The 17833-nt window shown below is 37.7% G+C and overlaps 1 long non-coding RNA gene across 1 annotated transcript in view; it reads left to right on the forward strand.

Annotated features, from left to right (window-relative positions):
- LOC133545917 (uncharacterized) overlaps positions 1–17833 on the forward strand; it is a 140078-nt gene that overhangs the window by 64918 nt on the left and 57327 nt on the right. The window contains exon 3 of the long non-coding RNA XR_009804941.1: positions 15131–15209. This is a non-coding gene — a long non-coding RNA (uncharacterized LOC133545917). The remainder of the gene's footprint in view (positions 1–15130; positions 15210–17833) is intronic.

Genomic DNA, 17833 nt, shown 5'->3' on the forward strand with positions numbered 1-17833 from the left:
GGAATCGAACCTGCAACCCTCAAGTTGCTGGCACGGCCACTCTACCTACTGAGCTATGCCGCCCGAATGTATCTACATTAACAAATTCTTCTTCATACTGCATTCATATATGCTACTTTTAAACTTTCATGCAGAGAGGGAAATCACAACTAAGTCAATTGACCAAAAGTGTATTTATTAAACAGTTATTAAGCAATGGCACAAAAACATTCAAGTCATTTCCAAAATATAAATTGCAAGATTGTCAGAGACATTTTAAGTGTCAAATAAAAATGAGCTGCATTATAGGAAATCAAATAGTATTTGTCCTTCACTATGTATGTTACTAAGGTTATGAAATTCTCTTCATTCTCTAGCGTAGTGGTTCTCAAACTTTTTTTGTCATCCCCCACTTTGGAAAAGGGGGCGTTTTCAAGCCCCACCAGCCTCCATCGCCCCAACAGAACGCTAATGCCAAGCTTAAAATGTTCAAATTTATTGAACATAAAGTAACATCAAGTTGTATACATTCAAACTCAATAACATAACATAACATCAAGTTCAATAATGAATAAAATAACTGTGCAGCTGTGGTATAACTTGCATCAAGTTCAATAATAAATAAAATAACTTGCATCAAGTTCAATAATAAATAAAACAAAAGTGTTATAATTTGCATCAAGTTCAATAATAAATCAAAAAGTGTTATAACTTGCATCAAGTTCAATAATAAATCAAATAACTTGCATCAAGTTCAATAATAAATGAATTAAAAGTGCCACTTTTTCGTGTTTTCATAAAATTGACCGTGCTCACATCTGTTAAAACCTTATTGAGTTCGGGGCTGAGCTGCCTTGACGCAGTGTGTCCAATGCGCATTTGGCGCAACCCTCTTTATTAGAGCCTGCAGCCCATTTCTTGACCCTGCCATGGTTTGTGTGCCATCAGAGCAAAAGCCCACACAGTTTTCCCATTTAAGGTCGTGTTCTTTGAGGAAACTGTCCATTATCTTGAACAGCTCATCAGAAGTGGCTCTATTTTTTATGTGTTTGCAAAACAGCAAATCCTCGCACAGTGACTCGCCATTCACAAAGCGGACGTATATGCGATGAACAGGCAGCCTTTATTGCTGTCAGTAGCTTCGTCCACTTGTAAAGCAAAACGACTTTCTTTTAATTTGTCTACGAGTTGTTCCTCAAGATCACTTGCAATGTCGCATAAAAGTCTCGCAACTGTGTCGTTTGACGGTGGGACAGCTTTTAATTTTGCTGCGCTTGTCTCGTGAAGCATGACTGACACCATGTCTATTGCAGCGGGGAGAATTGTGTGTGGTTTTTTTTGCATTGAGCAATTCTGTATGCAACTCTATTTGAAGCCAATTTATCCATTTTGTGTAATTGTGGTCCACACATTAGCCTGCTACCCATCCGTGCGAAAGTTTGTTCCGCTTAGCCCCGCCCCCATTAGTAACATGTTGCGTCTGTCAAACTTTCGCTCGGTTTAGCTCGGTTGGTAGAGTGGTCGTGCCAGCAACTTGAGGGTTGCAGGTTCGATTCCCGCTCCCGCCATCCTAGTCACTGCTGTTGTGTCCTTGGGCAAGACACTTTACCCACCTGCTCCTAGTGCCACCCACACTGGTTTGAATGTAACTTAGATATTGGGTTTTACCATGTAAAGCGCTTTGAGTCACTAGAGAAAAAGCGCTATATAAATATAATTCACTTCACCTAGAAATTTAAAGCCTACAGGAAAAATAAGTAATTTACTTGAATTTATATAGCAGATTTCACAGACAGAATCACAAAGTGATTTAGAGTTTGTATAAAAAATGGGGTTGTAAAAAAAAAATCTAAGAATATAATAATAAAAAATAACAAATTTTAAGTGAAATTTCCTCCCGTTCCTCACGCCCACCTGTCATATCTCTATTCCCCGTTCTTTGAGAAACGCTGCTCTAGCGAGTGACTTTACAAATGATGCTACATATTAGCAGTAATGCTACTTTTTATAGCAGCGCTTTTCCCCCCACACTTGACAAATTACGGTTGTCTGTTCGACATATTCCCACTTGAAGCCGAACCACCGCCAGACGAAGGAAACCTTGCTGTTTTTATTGGGAATTAATTTTTCCTTCATTTGTTACCAGATCCGCACCATCTTTCTCTCGTACGGCTACGTTAGCAGCTAACGTTAGCCACGCCGCTACCTCTCTGCCCTGCGGGGGCGTGTATGTGACGTGTGACGTGACAGTTTGTGATGTATGTAAGAATGTGCGCCTGCTTGTCTGCGAGAAGGAGAGACAGGAAAGAGCGAGGAGAGCCTGAAGTGTACGCCCGCAGCTAAAACTCCTGCGTGAGAACGTATACTCCAATATTACGATATAGTCATTTTCTATATCACACAGAGACAAACCCGCGATATATTGCCCAGCCCTAATATATATATATATATATATATATATATGTATTAGGGCTGTGAATCTTTGGGTGTCCCATGATTCGATTCAATATCGATTCTTGGGGTCACGATTCGATTCTTGGGGTCATGAATCGATAATATATAGATTTTTTCCGATTCAATTCGATTCTCGATTCAAAAACGATTTTTTTTCCCGATTTAAAAGGATTCTGTATTCATTCAATACATAAGATTTCAGCAGGATCTACCCCAGTCTGCTGACATGCTAGCAGAGTAGTAGATTTTTGTAAAAAGCTTTTATAATTGTAAAGGACAATGTTTTATCAACTGATTGCAATAATGGAAATTTGTTTTAACTATTAAACGAACCAAAAATATGACCTATTTTATCTTTGTGAAAATATTGGACACAGTGTGTTGTCAAGCTTATGAGATGCGATGCAAGTGTAAGCCACTTTGACACTTTTTTAAAATTTTTATAAATGTCTAATGATAATGTCAATAAGGGCTTTTTAATCACTGCTATGCTGAAATTATAACTAATATCGATACTGTTGTTGATGATATTAATTTTTGTTTCAATACTTTTGGTTTGTTCTGTGTCGTGTTTGTGTCTCCTCTCAATTGCTCTGTTTATTGCAGTTCTGAGTATTGCTGGGTCAGGTTTGGTTTTGGAATTGGATTGCATTGTTATGGTATTGCTGTGTGGTGGTTTGTTGGATTGATAAAAAAAAAAGAAATTAGAATCGATTCTGAATCGCACAACATAAACGATTCGATTTTGTATTCGAATCAATTTTTTCTCACACCCCTAATATGTATATATCTGTATGTATGTGTGTATATATGTGTATGTGTGTATGTGTATATGTATGTATATATGTAAATTAGTCTTGTATTGTTGTAACTTTTATTTTTTTTTTTAAAGAAAATAGGATTCTAGTCACTTAGCGTTCCAACTTTTTTCTCGTTAAACTCCAACTTTCTATAGGAAAACATTTCTTTCTCATACCTTTTTCAGATGAAACAAATACACGCTTCACCGTGACATTTAAAAAAATGTCTGATATATTCAGACAAGCTTTATAACATAATTTTTTTCTTGCCTAATATTACATTTTCTTAGTAATATATAATTTTTTTTTATTTCTAAGGGGAAAAAATTATTCTTGTAATGTTGGAAGTTTTTTCCGAAACAGAAAAGGTCAGATTTGATTTTACCACCCTTTAAAGAGCACGCTTTTCTCATTATATTAAGACTTCTTTCCTCAGTGTTTCTTGTCATTTGTCATCTTTTTTTTCTCCCCAAAAAATATTTGTGGATGTAAATGAAGAATGGCTCAATATTATTATTTACATGTTGTATTTATACACATCAAGGTGACGGTGTTGACAGTTACAAAGTATTTAAAGTCACATGCAGTCCTGGGTTCAAATCCAGGCTCGGGATCTTTCTGTGTGGAGTTTGCATGTTCTCCCCGTGAATGCGTGGGTTCCCTCCGGGTACTCCGGCTTCCTCCCACTTCCAAAGACATGCACCTGGGGATAGGTTGATTGGCAACACTAAATTGGCCCTAGTGTGTGAATGTGAGTGTGAATGTTGTCTATCTGTGTTGGCCCTGCGATGAGGTGGCGACTTGTCCAGGGTGTACCCTGCCTTCCGCCCGATTGTAGCTGAGATAGGCGCCAGCGCCCCCCGCGACCCCGAAAGGGAATAAGCGGTAGAAAATGGATGGAAGGGATGGATGGATGTTTTTGCGAGAATGAGAGAGATGTAAATGTGTTGGTTTGAGGGTCATCCTTTATGAGGCAATAAGTGGCTTTTTTTTTATTTTAGGAGCAACTTCTTGATAATTTTTTAAAAAGTGCAACTATAAAAGGATCTTAGCAACTTTTCGTAGGCTTGAAGTACAACATTGTCACAAGCTTTAGAGCAAAAGTAGGATTCATTCTGATTCAGCGGTCAAAAAGGAACCTAAATATCACATTTGTATTATTTCATAGCTAAGAGAGGTCCTTTTTCCTCCAATGAAGTCGTAAACTTTTCTGTAGAAGACGGTTATCTCTGTGTGCCATCTGTGACGAGCACGAGTGCGGACAAAACCTCCTCACATGCTTGGACACAGTCATGAAGCTGGGAATGCCGGACAAGAGATGAGAGCACAGATGAAAGATGAATGCTTGATGACGCAGCTTCCTTGGTCTCACTAGCAGGTTTTGTGCAAGTTGACCTGCTGGGAACTTTTTGGGATAAATAGCTGAAAATGTTTTTTTCCCGTAAATGACAGAAAATGTATATTTTTTCAAAACATTTTTCTGCTAAAATGTCGTAAGTGGGGACCCTTAGACAACATTTAAAAAAAAAAAAACGTCTTGCTTCAACAGCACAATAGTAGTTGTAGTTGTAGAAGACGCCTCAAAACCTCATCAGGAGTCCCGACAAAACCCGTAAATGACAGAAAATGTATATTTTTTGAAAACTTTTTTTCGCGACAATGTCGTAAGGCAGTGGTTGTCAACCTTTTTTCAGTGATGTACCCCCTGTGAACAATTTTTGAATTCAAGTACCCCCTTATCAGAGCAAAGCATTTTTTGCTGAAAAAAAGAGATAAAGAAGTAAAATACAGCACTATGTCATCAGTTTCTGATTTATTAAATTGTATAACAGTGCAAAATATTGCTCATTTGTAGTGGTCTTTCTTGAACTATTTGGAAAAAAAATAAGAAAAATAACTAGAAACTTGTTGAAAAATAACAAGTGATTTAATTATAAATAAAGATTTCTACACATAGAAGTAATCATCAACTTAAAGTGCCCTCTTTGGGGATTGTGATAGAGATCCATCTGGATTCATGAATTTAATTCTAAACATTTTTTCACAAAATAAACACAAACAATATTTATGGAACATGTCCATAAAAATATCTAGCTTTCAAAACTGAATATTGCATTGTTGCATTTCTTTTCACAGTTTATGTACTTGAAGTATTATTCAATAAATATATTTATAAAGGATTTTTGAATTGTTGCTATTTTTAGAATATTTATTGAAAAAATCTCACGTACCCCTTGGCATACCCGTACCCCCGTTTGAGAACCATTGTCGTAAGGAGTACCCTTACACAAAAAATAAAAAAACAGTTTTGCTGCAACAGCAAAATACTGGTCCTGTAGTTGTAGGCTATGTCTCAAAACCTCATCAGGAGTCCCGAAAAAAACTCGTAGATGACAGAAAATGTATGTTGTTTGAAAACTTTTTTCCGAAAAAATGTCGCAAAGAGGGACCCTTCCACAAAGATTTTAAAAACGGTCTCACTTCAACAGCACGATACTGGTCCTGTTGTTGTAGGCGATGTCTCAAAACCACATCAGTAGTCCCGACAAATCCCGTAAATGACAGAAAAAATACATTTTTTAAAAACCTGTTTTTGCTAAAATGTCGGAAAGGGGACCTTTACTCGAACATTTTTAAAACTGTCTTGCTTAAACAGCTCAATACTGGTCTTGACAAAATCCAAAAATGGCAGAAAATGCATTATGTAGGAAAACTATTTTTCGCTAAAAAAAGTTAAAAAAACGGATTTGCTTTAGCAGCACAATACTGGTGCTGTAGTTGTAGGAGATGTCTCAAAACGTCATCAGGAGTCCCGACAAAACCAGAAAATGGCAGAAAATGCATATTTTTGCAAAACTTTTTTCGCTAAAATGACAAAAGGGGACCCTTTCACAAAAATTTAAAAAAAAGGATTTTCTTCAGCAGCACAATACTGGTGCTGTAGTTGTAGATGTCTCAAAACGTCATAAAATGGCAGGAAATCAATCTTTTTTGAAAACTTTTTTTTGCCAAATAAAGTTAAAATAAAAAAAAATTAAAAAACGGATTTGCTTCAGCAGCACAAGTAGGTGCTGGAGTTGTAGGAGATGTCTCAATACATCATCAGGAGTCTCAAAAAAACACGAAAATGCTCGAAATTGCATTTTTTGGGGGGGAAAAAATCCACCAAAAAAAAAAAAAGGATTTGCCTCAGCAAATACTGGTGCCGTAGTTCTAGAAGATGTCTCAAAACATCATCAGGAGTCCCGACAAAACCTGAAAATGGCAAAAAATGCATATTTTGGGAAAACTTTTTTCCGCCAAAATATTTCAAAAAACAAATTTGCTTCAGCAACACAATACTGGTGCTGTAGTTGCAGGAGATGTCTCAAAACATCATCAGGAGTCCCGAAAAAACACGAAAATGGCAGAAATTAGATTTTTGGGGGAAAAAAATTCCGCCAAAAAAATACAAAAAAACGGATTTGCTTGAGCAGCACAATACTGGTCCTGTAGTTGTTGGAGATGTCTCAAAACATCGTCAGGAGTCCTGACAAAACCAGAGAATGCATATTTTTGGATAACTTTTTTTCGCTAAAACGTTATTGTTTTAGAAAAATTCTCAAAAACGGATTTGTTTCAGCAGCACAATCCTGTAGTTGTGGTGCTGTAGTTGTAGGAGATGTCTCAAACCATCATCAGGAGTCCTGACAAAACCCGAAAATGGCAGAAAATGCATATTTCAGGAATACTTTTTTTCGCTAAAATGTTGTAAGGGGGCAACCTTATATACAAATTCAAAAAAATGGATATGCTTCTGCAGCACAAAACTGGTGCTGTAGTTGTAGGAGGTGTCTCAAAAACATTGTCAGGAGTCCCGACAAAACTCGAAAATGGCAGAAAAGGCATATTTTTGGAAAACTTTTTTTCGCCAAAAAATTTCAAAAAACAGATTAGTTTCAGCAGCACAATACTGGTGTTGCAGGAGATGTCTCAAAACATCATCAGGAGTTCTGACAAAACCAGAAAATGCATATTTTTGGATAACTTTTTTTCGCTAAAATGTCGTAAGGGGACACTGATAGAAAAATTCTAAAAAACGGATTTGCTTCAGCAGCACAATCCTGTAGTTGTGGTGCTGTAGTTGTAGATGTCTCAAAACATCATCAGGAGTCCCGACAAAACCCGAAAATGGCAGAAAATGCATATTTCAGGAATACTTTTTTTTGCTAAAAAAAAAGGTTAAAAAATACAAAAAAACAGATTTGCTTCAACAGCACAATACTGGTGCTGTAGTTGTAGGAGATGTCTCAAAATATCATCAGGAGTCCCGACAACACCCGAAAATGGCAAAAATCCATATTTCAGGAATACTTTTTTTCGCTAAAAAAACGGTCAAAAAATAAATAAAAAACGGATTTGCTTCAGCAGCACAATACTGATCCTGTAGTTGTAGGAGATGTGTCAAAACATCAGCAGGACTCCCGACAAAACCCGAAAATGAAAGAAAATGCATATTTTTGGAAAACTTATTTTCCCAAAAATTTCGTAAGGGGGGAGGGACCCTTATACAAAAATAAAAAAAAAACGGATTTACTTCAGCAGCACAATACTGGTGCTGTAGTTGTAGGAAATGTCTTAAAACATCATCAGGAGCCCAGACAAAACTCGAAAAAGGCAGAAAATGCATATTTTTTGAAAACCTTTTTTCGCTAAAATGTTGTAAGGGGGGAGGGACTCTTATACAAAAATTTAAAAAAACGGATTTGCTTCAGCAGCACAATACTGGTGCTGTAGTTGTAGGGGATGTCTCAAAATATCATCAGGAGGCCCGAAAATGGCAGAAAATGCATATTTTTGGAAAACTTATTTTCCCTAAAATTTCGTAAGGGGGGAGGGACCCTTATACAAAAATTAAAAAAAACGGATTTACTTCAGCAGCACAATACTGGTGCTGTAGTTGTAGGAAATGTCTCAAAACATCATCAGGAGTCCCGCCAAAACTCGAAAATGGCAGAAAATGCATATTTTTGGAAAACTTTTTTTCGCCCAAAAATTTCAAAAAACAGATTTGTTTCAGCAGCACAATACTGGTGCTGTAGTTGCAGGAGATGTCTCAAAACATCGTCAGGAGTCCCGAAAAAAACAGAAAATGTATATTTTTGGATAACTTTTTTTCGCAAAAATTTCATGCATCGCGTGGACATCGGGGGCGGTACCTCTGGATTGGCAGACCAGGGTGGTGGTTCCTCTCTTTAAGAATGGGAACCGGAGGGTGTGTTCCAACTATCGTGGGATCACACTCCTCAGCCTTCCCGGTAAGGTTTATTCAGGTGTACTGGAGAGGAGGCCACGCCGGATAGTCAAACCTCGGATTCAGGAGGAACAGTGTGGTTTTCGTCCTGGTTGTAGAACTGTGGACCAGCTCTATACTCTCGGCAGGGTTCTTGAGGGTGCATGGGAGTTTGCCCAACCAGTCTACATGTGCTTTGTGGACTTGGAGAAGGCATTCGACCGTGTCCCTCGGGAAGTCCTGTGGGGAGTGCTCAGAGAGTATGGGGTATCGGACTGTCTTATTGTGGCAGTCCGTTCCCTGTACGATCAGTGTCAGAGCTTGGTCCGCATTGCCGGCAGTAAGTCGAACACATTTCCAGTGAGGGTTGGACTCCGCCAAGGCTGTCCTTTGTCACCGATTCTGTTCATAACTTTTATGGACAGAATTTCTAGGCGCAGTCAAGGCGTTGAGGGGTTCCGGTTTGGTGACCGCAGGATTAGGTCTCTGCTTTTTGCAGATGATGTGGTCCTGATGGCTTCATCTGACCGGGATCTTCAGCTCTCACTGGATAGGTTCGCAGCCGAATGTGAAGCGACCGGAATGAGAATCAGCACCTCCAAGTCCGAGTCCATGGTTCTCGCCCGGAAAAGGGTGGAATGCCATCTCCGGGTTGGGGAGTAGACGCTGCCCTAAGTGGAGGAGTTCAAGTACCTAGGAGTCTTGTTCACGAGTGGGGGAAAAGTGGATCGTGAGAACGACAGGCGGATCGGTGCGGCGTCTTCAGTAATGCGCACGTTGTACCGATCCGTTGTGGTGAAGAAGGAGCTGAGCCGGAAGGCAAAGCTCTCAATTTACCGGTCGATCTACGTTCCCATCCTCACCTATGGTCATGAGCTTTGGGTCATGACCGAAAGGATAAGATCACGGGTACAAGCGGCCGAAATGAGTTTCCTCCGCCGTGTGGCGGGGCTCTCCCTTAGAGATAGGGTGAGAAGCTCTGCCATCCGGGAGGAACTCAAAGTAAAGCCGCTGCTCCTTCACATCGAGAGGAGCCAGATGAGGTGGTTCGGGCATCTGGTCAGGATGCCACCCGAACGCCTCCCTAGGGAGGTGTTTAGGGCACGTCCAACCGGTAGGAGGCCACGGGGAAGACCCAGGACACGTTGGGAAGACTATGTCTCCCGGCTGGCCTGGGAACGCCTCGGGATCCCCCGGGAAGAGCTAGATGAAGTGGCTGGGGAGAGGGAAGACTGGGTTTCCCTGCTTAGGCTGTTGCCCCCGCGATCCGACCTCGGATAAGCGGAGGAAGATGGACGGATGGATGTCGTAAGGGGGGACCCTTATAGAAAAATTCTAAAAAACGGATTTGCTTCTGCAGCACTATTCTGTGGTTGTGATGCTGTAGTTGTAGGAGATGTCTAAAAACATCATCAGGAGTCACGACAAAACCCGAAAATGGTAGAAAATGCATATTTCAGGAATACTTTTTTTCGCCAAAAAAAAAAGGTAAAAAAATACAAAAAAACAGATTTGCTTCAGCAGCACAATACTGGTGCTGTAGTTGTAGGAGATGTCTCAAAACATCGTCAGGAATCCTGACAAAACTCGAAAATGGCAGAAAATGCATATTTTTTGAAAACTTTTTTTCGCTAAATTGTTGTAAGGGGGGAGGGACCCTTATACAAAAATTAAAAAAAACGGATTTGCTTCAGCAGCACAATACTGGTGCTGTAGTTGAAGGGGATGTCTCAAAATATCATCAGGAGTCCCGACAAAACCCGAAAATGGCAGAAAATGCATATTTTTGGAAAACTTATTTTCCCTAAAATTTCGTAAGGAGGGAGAGGGACCCTTATACAAAAATTTAAAAAACTGATTTGCTTCAGCAGCACAATACTGGTGCTGTACTTGTAGGAGATGTCTCAAAATATCATCAGGATTCCCGACAGCACCCAAAAATGGCAGAAAATGCATATTTTTGGAAAACTTTTTTTCGCAAAAATTTTGGAAGGGGGGACCCTTATATAAAAATCCAAAAAACGGATTTGCTTCAGCAGCACAATACTGGTGCCGTAGTTGCAGGAGATGTCTCAAAACATCGTCAGGAGTCCCGACAAAACCAGAAAATGCATATTTTTTGATAATTTTTTTTCGCTAAAATGTCGTAAGGGGGGACCCTTATAGAAAAATTTTAAAAAACGGATTTGCTTCAGCAGCACAATCCTGTAGTTGTGGTGCTGTAGTTGTAGGAGATGTCTCAAAACATCATCAAGAGTCCCGACAAAACCCGAAAATGGCATAAAATACATATTTCAGGAATACTTTTTTTCGCTTAAAAAAAAGCTTAAAAAATACAAAAAACAGATTTGCTTCAGCAGCACAATACTGGTGCTGTAGTTGTAGGAGATGTCTCAAAACATCATCAGGAGTCCCGACAAAACTCGAAAATGGCAGAAAAGGCATATTTTAGAAAACTTTTTTTTGCTAAAATTTTGTAAGGGGGGACCCTTATATAAAAATTCAAAAAATGGATTTGCTTCAGCAGCACAATACCAGTTTTGTAGTTGCAGGAGAAGTCTCAAAACATCACCAGGAGTCCCGACAAAACACGAAAATGGCAGAAATTTGATTTTATTGGGAAAAAAAATTCCGTTAAAAAAATTCCCCAAAAATTATTTGCTTCAGCAGCACAATACTGGTGCTGTAGTTGTAGGAGAAGTTTTAAAATATCAGCAGGAGTCCCGACAAAACCTGAAAATGAAAGAAAATGCATGTTTTTGGAAAACTTTTTTTCGCAAAAATTTTGTAAGGGGGACCCTTATATAAAAATTCAAAAAATCTGATTTTCTTCACCAGCACAATACTGGTGCTGTAGTTGTAGGAGATGTCTCAAAATATCATCAGGAGTCCCGATAAAACCCAAAATGTCACAAAATGCATATTTTTGAAAAAAAAAAAATTCACTAAAAATTCGTAAGGAAGGACCCTTATACAAAATTTAAAAAAAATCTGATTTACTTCAGCAGCACAATACTGGTACTGTAGTTGTAGGAGATATCTCAAAATATCATCAGGATTCCCGACAACACCCGAAAATGGCAGAAAATGCATATTTTTGGAAAACTTTTTTTCGCAAAAATTTTGGAAGGGGGGACCCTTATATAAAAATTCAAAAAAATGGATTTGCTTCAGCAGCACAATACTGGGAGGAGGTGTCTCAAAACATCGTCAGGAGTCCCAACAAAACCCGAAAATGGCAGAAAATGCATATTTTTGGAAAACTTTTTTTCGCCAAAAAATTTCAAAAAACAGATTTGCTTCAGCAGCACAATACTGGTGCTGTAGTTGCAGGAGATGTCTCAAAACATCGTCAGGTGTCAATCAATCAATGCTTATTTATACAGCCCTAAATCACATGTGTCTCAAAGGGCTGCACAAACCACTACGACATCCTCGGTAGGCCCACATAAGGGCAAGGAGAACTCACACCCAGTGGGACGTCGGTGACAATGATGACTATGAGAACCTTGGAGAGGACCACATATGTATGCATGTATATACAGTATACGTATATGCATGTATATATGTTTATGCATGTATATATGTATATATATGCACCTATATGCATGTGTATTTGTATGTATACGTATTTGCATGTATATATGTATATATCCATACATACATATATACGTGTTATGTATGTATATATATACATACATATGTGTATGTGTACATATGCATGTAAATGAGCGTCTATACGTATATGCATGTATATGATTATGTATTTTGTTTATACATATACATATGTATATTTATACATATGTACATACATACATACATATACAAATATGTATTTTTGTATATATGTTAATATACAGTGTATATTTATATGTATTTAAATATATTTATATGTATGTACATACATACATATATGTGTATATTTATGTATGTATGTATATATATGTACATCTACATGTATAAAATATATACGTATACATGCATGTATGTGTATATATATGTATATGCAAACATACATGTATATATGGATATATGTATGACTGTATATGTTTGTATGTATATATGTATGTATGTCTGTATAATATTTGTCTGTCTGTATAATGTATGTCTGTATATATGTATATATATATATATATATATATATATATGTATGTATGTGTATGTATGTGTATATGCACACACATGTATATATGCATGTATATGTATATGCATGTATATATGTATATGTATATACACTATATGTATATGCATGTACAGTATATGTGTATATATGTATGCATGTATATGCATGTATGTATGCATATGTATGTATAAAATAATTATATTTATATATACGTATGTATATAAATGTATATATGTGTATATATGTATGTTTATATATATATATGTATGTATATAAATGTATATATGTGTGTGTGTATATATATATATGTATATGACAAGACATGCACATTTTCAAAATGATACTTTTATTAAAACTGCTTGATGCATCACAACATATCATAGCAGTCTCCAGTTAAACATACATGACTGTCAATCACAGAAGAGTGTATACATAATGTATATGTATGTATACACACATATATATGTATGTATATGAGTGTATATGTGTATATATCCATGTGTATGAATAGGTTTTGTTTATACATATACGTATTTTCGTATATAAGTATGAATGTATATATACATATATGTATCTATTTGTACACACATATATATATATATATATATATGTGTGTATGTATATATATACATACATACATACATATGTGTATATATTAGGGGTGTAACGGTACACAAAAAATTCGGTTCGGTACGTACCTCGGTTTAGAGGTCACGGTTCGGTTCATTTTCGGTACAGTAAGAAATCAACAAAATATACATTTTTGGTTATTTATTTACCAAATTTGTAAACAATGGCTTTATCCTTTTAACATTGGGAACACTATAATAATTCTGCCCACGTTACTCCACATTAAACTGCCTCAAGCTGTTGCTTTGATTAAATAAAATGAAAAAACCTTTCCTCTACATATAAAAAGTTTAACATTAAACAGTTTCCATTGATGTCAACTCATCATGCGTAATTTATTACAGCATTTGGGAAGCCTGTAGTTGACTTTTATTATGTAAATGTTGTATTTTTATCAACATGTGATAGCAGGGACCATCCATCCATCCATCCATCCATTTTCTACCGCTTATTCCCTTGTGGGGTCGCGGGGGCCGCTGGCGCCTATCTCAGCTTCAATCGGGCAGAAGGCGGGGTACACCCTGGACAAGTCGCCACCTCATCGCAGGGCCAACACAGATAGACAGACAACATTCACACTCACATTCACACACTAGGGCCAATTTAGTGTTGCCAATCAACCTATCCCCAGGTGCATGTCTTGGACCCTGCTATTCAAAACTAGCCTGCTACACTACTAATGTTTCATGTAACTATAGCTTAAAAATAGTACAATTGCAGTAGGAGAGACTATTCATCCCTAAACACAATGGAGTTCAATGAAATAACAGACAGACAGGGCTTTGCTGCCCCTGAACACGCACGCACGCACACACACACACACACACACAGAAAAATGAGCTAACGTTACGCTAAAAGCTAATTAGCCTTCATCTCAAGCCTATACTGTGTGCGAGCTGTACTGCAGTTTAAGTGTCTAGAATGTCAACGGGCTCATAGTGATGTTTGTCATAGTTGTGACTGAGAAGTGTTTAGTATAATTTGGGTAGAGTCCGCTCCTCCCCTGCTAGACAAATATCTGCTCGACGCTAAAGCATTGACTACATCGTTCTGAAGTCTGAATATGCACTGCTGATTGGCTGTTACATCGCTCTGAATACGCACTGCTGATTGGCTTTGTATATAACCAAATTAGATGGTTGTGTGGGCAGGACAATGAGGCAGAGACCGAGGCAGAAAGCAGAGCAGCTTGTGAAGACTTCTGCTTCCGAACTTGTTCGGTACGCCCGCGTGCCGAACCGAAACCCACGTACCGAAACGGTTCGATACAAATACACGTACCGTTACACCCCTAGTGTGTGTATGTATGTATATGCACACACATATATATACATATATATGTATATATATATAATTCCAAATATTATTACAATGTTGCCAAAATTGAAAAGTGTTCTTTAAAAAGTTTGACTTTTGTCGAGTAAAATCACGACTATTTTCATAAAAATGCCAACATTATGAGCTTTTCTTGTAAAATTGTGACTGTCATTGTGCAAAATTCCAACTTTTATCATAATAAACTTAAAGTTTTTCTAGTGAAATTCTGACCTTTTTCTTGTGAAAGTCCAATTAGTTTTTCACAACAAGCTTTTTTATATTTGCATAGTATGTATATATTAATGTTTTAAAAACAAATCTTAAGGGTTGCATTTTTGGGAGGTCCCAAGAAGGTAACAAATACTTAAACGTTGCATTTTTGGGAGGTCCCAAGAAGGTAACAAATACAAAATGTGTGTGTGTGTCAGATAAATGAGGCTTCAGTGCTTGTGTGCAGTGTGAAAGCTGTCATGTTGTCTTATAATTGCTTTTAATAACCACCTTGCTCTTCTAAATAGGCAGCAATTTACACTTTGGTCATCTTGGATTCTGCAGGGCAAACAGAGGTTGCTGGGGAGACGTTATGAAGCGGCGGCTGCGCACTTTGATGACACGCTCACATCTGGATGGAAAGGTAAGTAAGCCTTTACACACACAATGACAATGTCACAAAGACAAGCACTTTTTAATAGTTTATGAATAGTTCTACTGTATATACAGTGTGCTAGGATTGAAGCAAGCCTTTGAGGACACTTGAAGCAGCCCTTTGAGACACTAGTGATTTATATATAAGTAAACATTAGTGATTTAGGGCTATATAAGTAAACATTGATTGATTGATTGATTGAAGTAGCAGTAGAGTGGAAAAACAAGTTGACTTTATATGTTTGTGTTTCATTGTATCTATTAAACCTTATCCAGTGGTATTTACAATCTGCAAAGTATGTGAAAATGCCGTCGAAACGTCACAAAATGCCACAAATTCAATCGGCAATTTTGAATATTTCACACCAAATACCTTCGGTCATTTACAGGGATCATTGTAGTAACACTCTGACCATATTATTAGAGCCACACTTGCCGAACCTCCCGGATTTTCCAGGAGACTCCCGGAATTCAGTGCTTCTCCCGAAAACCTCCCGGAACAAATTTTCTCCCGAAATTCAGGGGGACATGGAGTCCACGCCCCCTCCACCTCCATGCGGATCTGAGTGAGGACAGCCAGTTTTCACGTCCGCTTTCTCACAATATAAACAGCGTGCCTGCCCAATGACGTTATAACTGTAGAATGATCGAGGGCGAGTTCTTGGTTTCTTATGTGGGTTTATTGTCAGGCAGTTTCATTAACGTCCTCTCAGCGTGGTAACAACACACAAGCAGTCACGTTTTTGTCTACCGTAAAGCAGTTCGTCTGCTGTAAACAGCAATGTTGTGACACTCTTAAACAGGACACTACTGCCATCTACTGTACATGCATATGGTTAGAAAAATAGTGACAGAGAATAGAACAAGGATGGGCAATGTAACCCTTAACTCAACAATGAGTAGATGAGTGTTATGTGTGTGTATATGTGTAAATAAATGAACACTGAAATTAAAGTATTTGTTTTATTTATATATATATATATATATAAATATATATATATATATATATATATATATATATATATATATATATACATATATATATATATATATATTTTCTGCTTGACTTTTTCAGTCTCACCAACAGCAGCCGCCTTCTCCTCCGCTGGCCGTTTACTGTTAAAGACAACAGTTGATTAGATCAGCCCCCGTCTGAGGGTGCGCTGTCTCCAGCCACCCAGACGGGGTCGCTGATCTTTCTACCTGCAGTGTGCTAATCACAACCTCCCTCCACTATATATATATATATATATATATATATATATATATATATATATATATATATATATATATATATATATATATATATAATGAAATACTTGACGCTTAACCACGCCCCCACCTCCCGAAATCTGAGGTCTCATGGTTGGCAAGTATGATTAGAGCAGGCATACTGGAAATACGCATAATCCGCATGTAAGTCAAGAACACGATTAACTTTTTTGTGCGTTCTAAATCATGAAGTAGTTAACAATTGAGTCAACAGATGGAGGATGTTTTTTTACTCTCTAAAAACATCCAGAAAGCACCAACAAAATTCCATTTACAAAGTGGAGTAATTATATGTGTGACCAGTAGATGGCAGTCAAACATAAGTAAATAACACCAACATTTTAAATGTTCCATAGAAAATATAGAACATTACATACGGCGCTCAAAAATGTATCAAAATATTTTAGTAGATAATGTTTTAGTGCCTTGGCCCTGTGATGAGGTGGCGACTAGGGACAAGCGGTAGACAATGGATGGATGTACCTGAAAATGAAGCAAATATGAGTGATATTGTTCCTATATGTGCTAACGCAGACGGACAATTTTAGCAGGGCATTGATAGCATTGAGCGGCTGCTTCTCCTAAGTCTCAAACTTGCTAAAAGTAAATTCTAGATTATAATTCATGCATCTCTCACCTGCTAAATGTGGCCATGGACAGTCTGCTTGGACCAAGTAAACACTGGTCCACTTTAACGTCCCCAGAGATGGTGAAAAAGAGTCTCGTTGCAGCAAATTTTTTCCAAACCTTTTGTGAGGCTTGTGATTGATTCTTCATCCAAACAGAATTATGTTGGCATCCCAGAGGGAGTGGAAATATTACAGTAAATTTTTGTTTATTTATGGTTTGAAGTGGTTTGTTTGTATGTTTAGCACCTAGCAATGCTATGTCACAATAAAGCTACAACGGTTAAGCACTCAACTTTCAAAACTTATTGCTCATCCTCTTTGTGCTCAGGCTCAAAAATATAATTTTTCCCAAACTAATCATTGTTGGCTCTCACAAATATGCTTGATTAGCATTGTTGTTGATGGGGAAGAGTTTTGCGGTTCCTCCTCTACGTCACGTTACCTCTCAAAATAACTCGGGAATCTCTGTGAGATAAATACTATTTTGAGCTTATCTATTTATTAGCAAACTTTGGAAGTCATAAATCATATATGCATCACAATAGCTTCAATATAGAGGCAACTTGTTTTTCCACTCTACTGCTACTTTAAAATTGAAGTGTATGCTTTCAGCTCAGTGTGTGGAAATATACAGTAATGAACAATGACACACACCGTTTCCATGGTTACATAAGGAGGCTCTGCGATGCAAAGGACTATCAAGGACGCACTA

Source organism: Nerophis ophidion, linkage group LG29 (genome assembly GCF_033978795.1).
Source record: "Nerophis ophidion isolate RoL-2023_Sa linkage group LG29, RoL_Noph_v1.0, whole genome shotgun sequence".
NCBI lineage: Eukaryota > Metazoa > Chordata > Actinopteri > Syngnathiformes > Syngnathidae > Nerophis > Nerophis ophidion.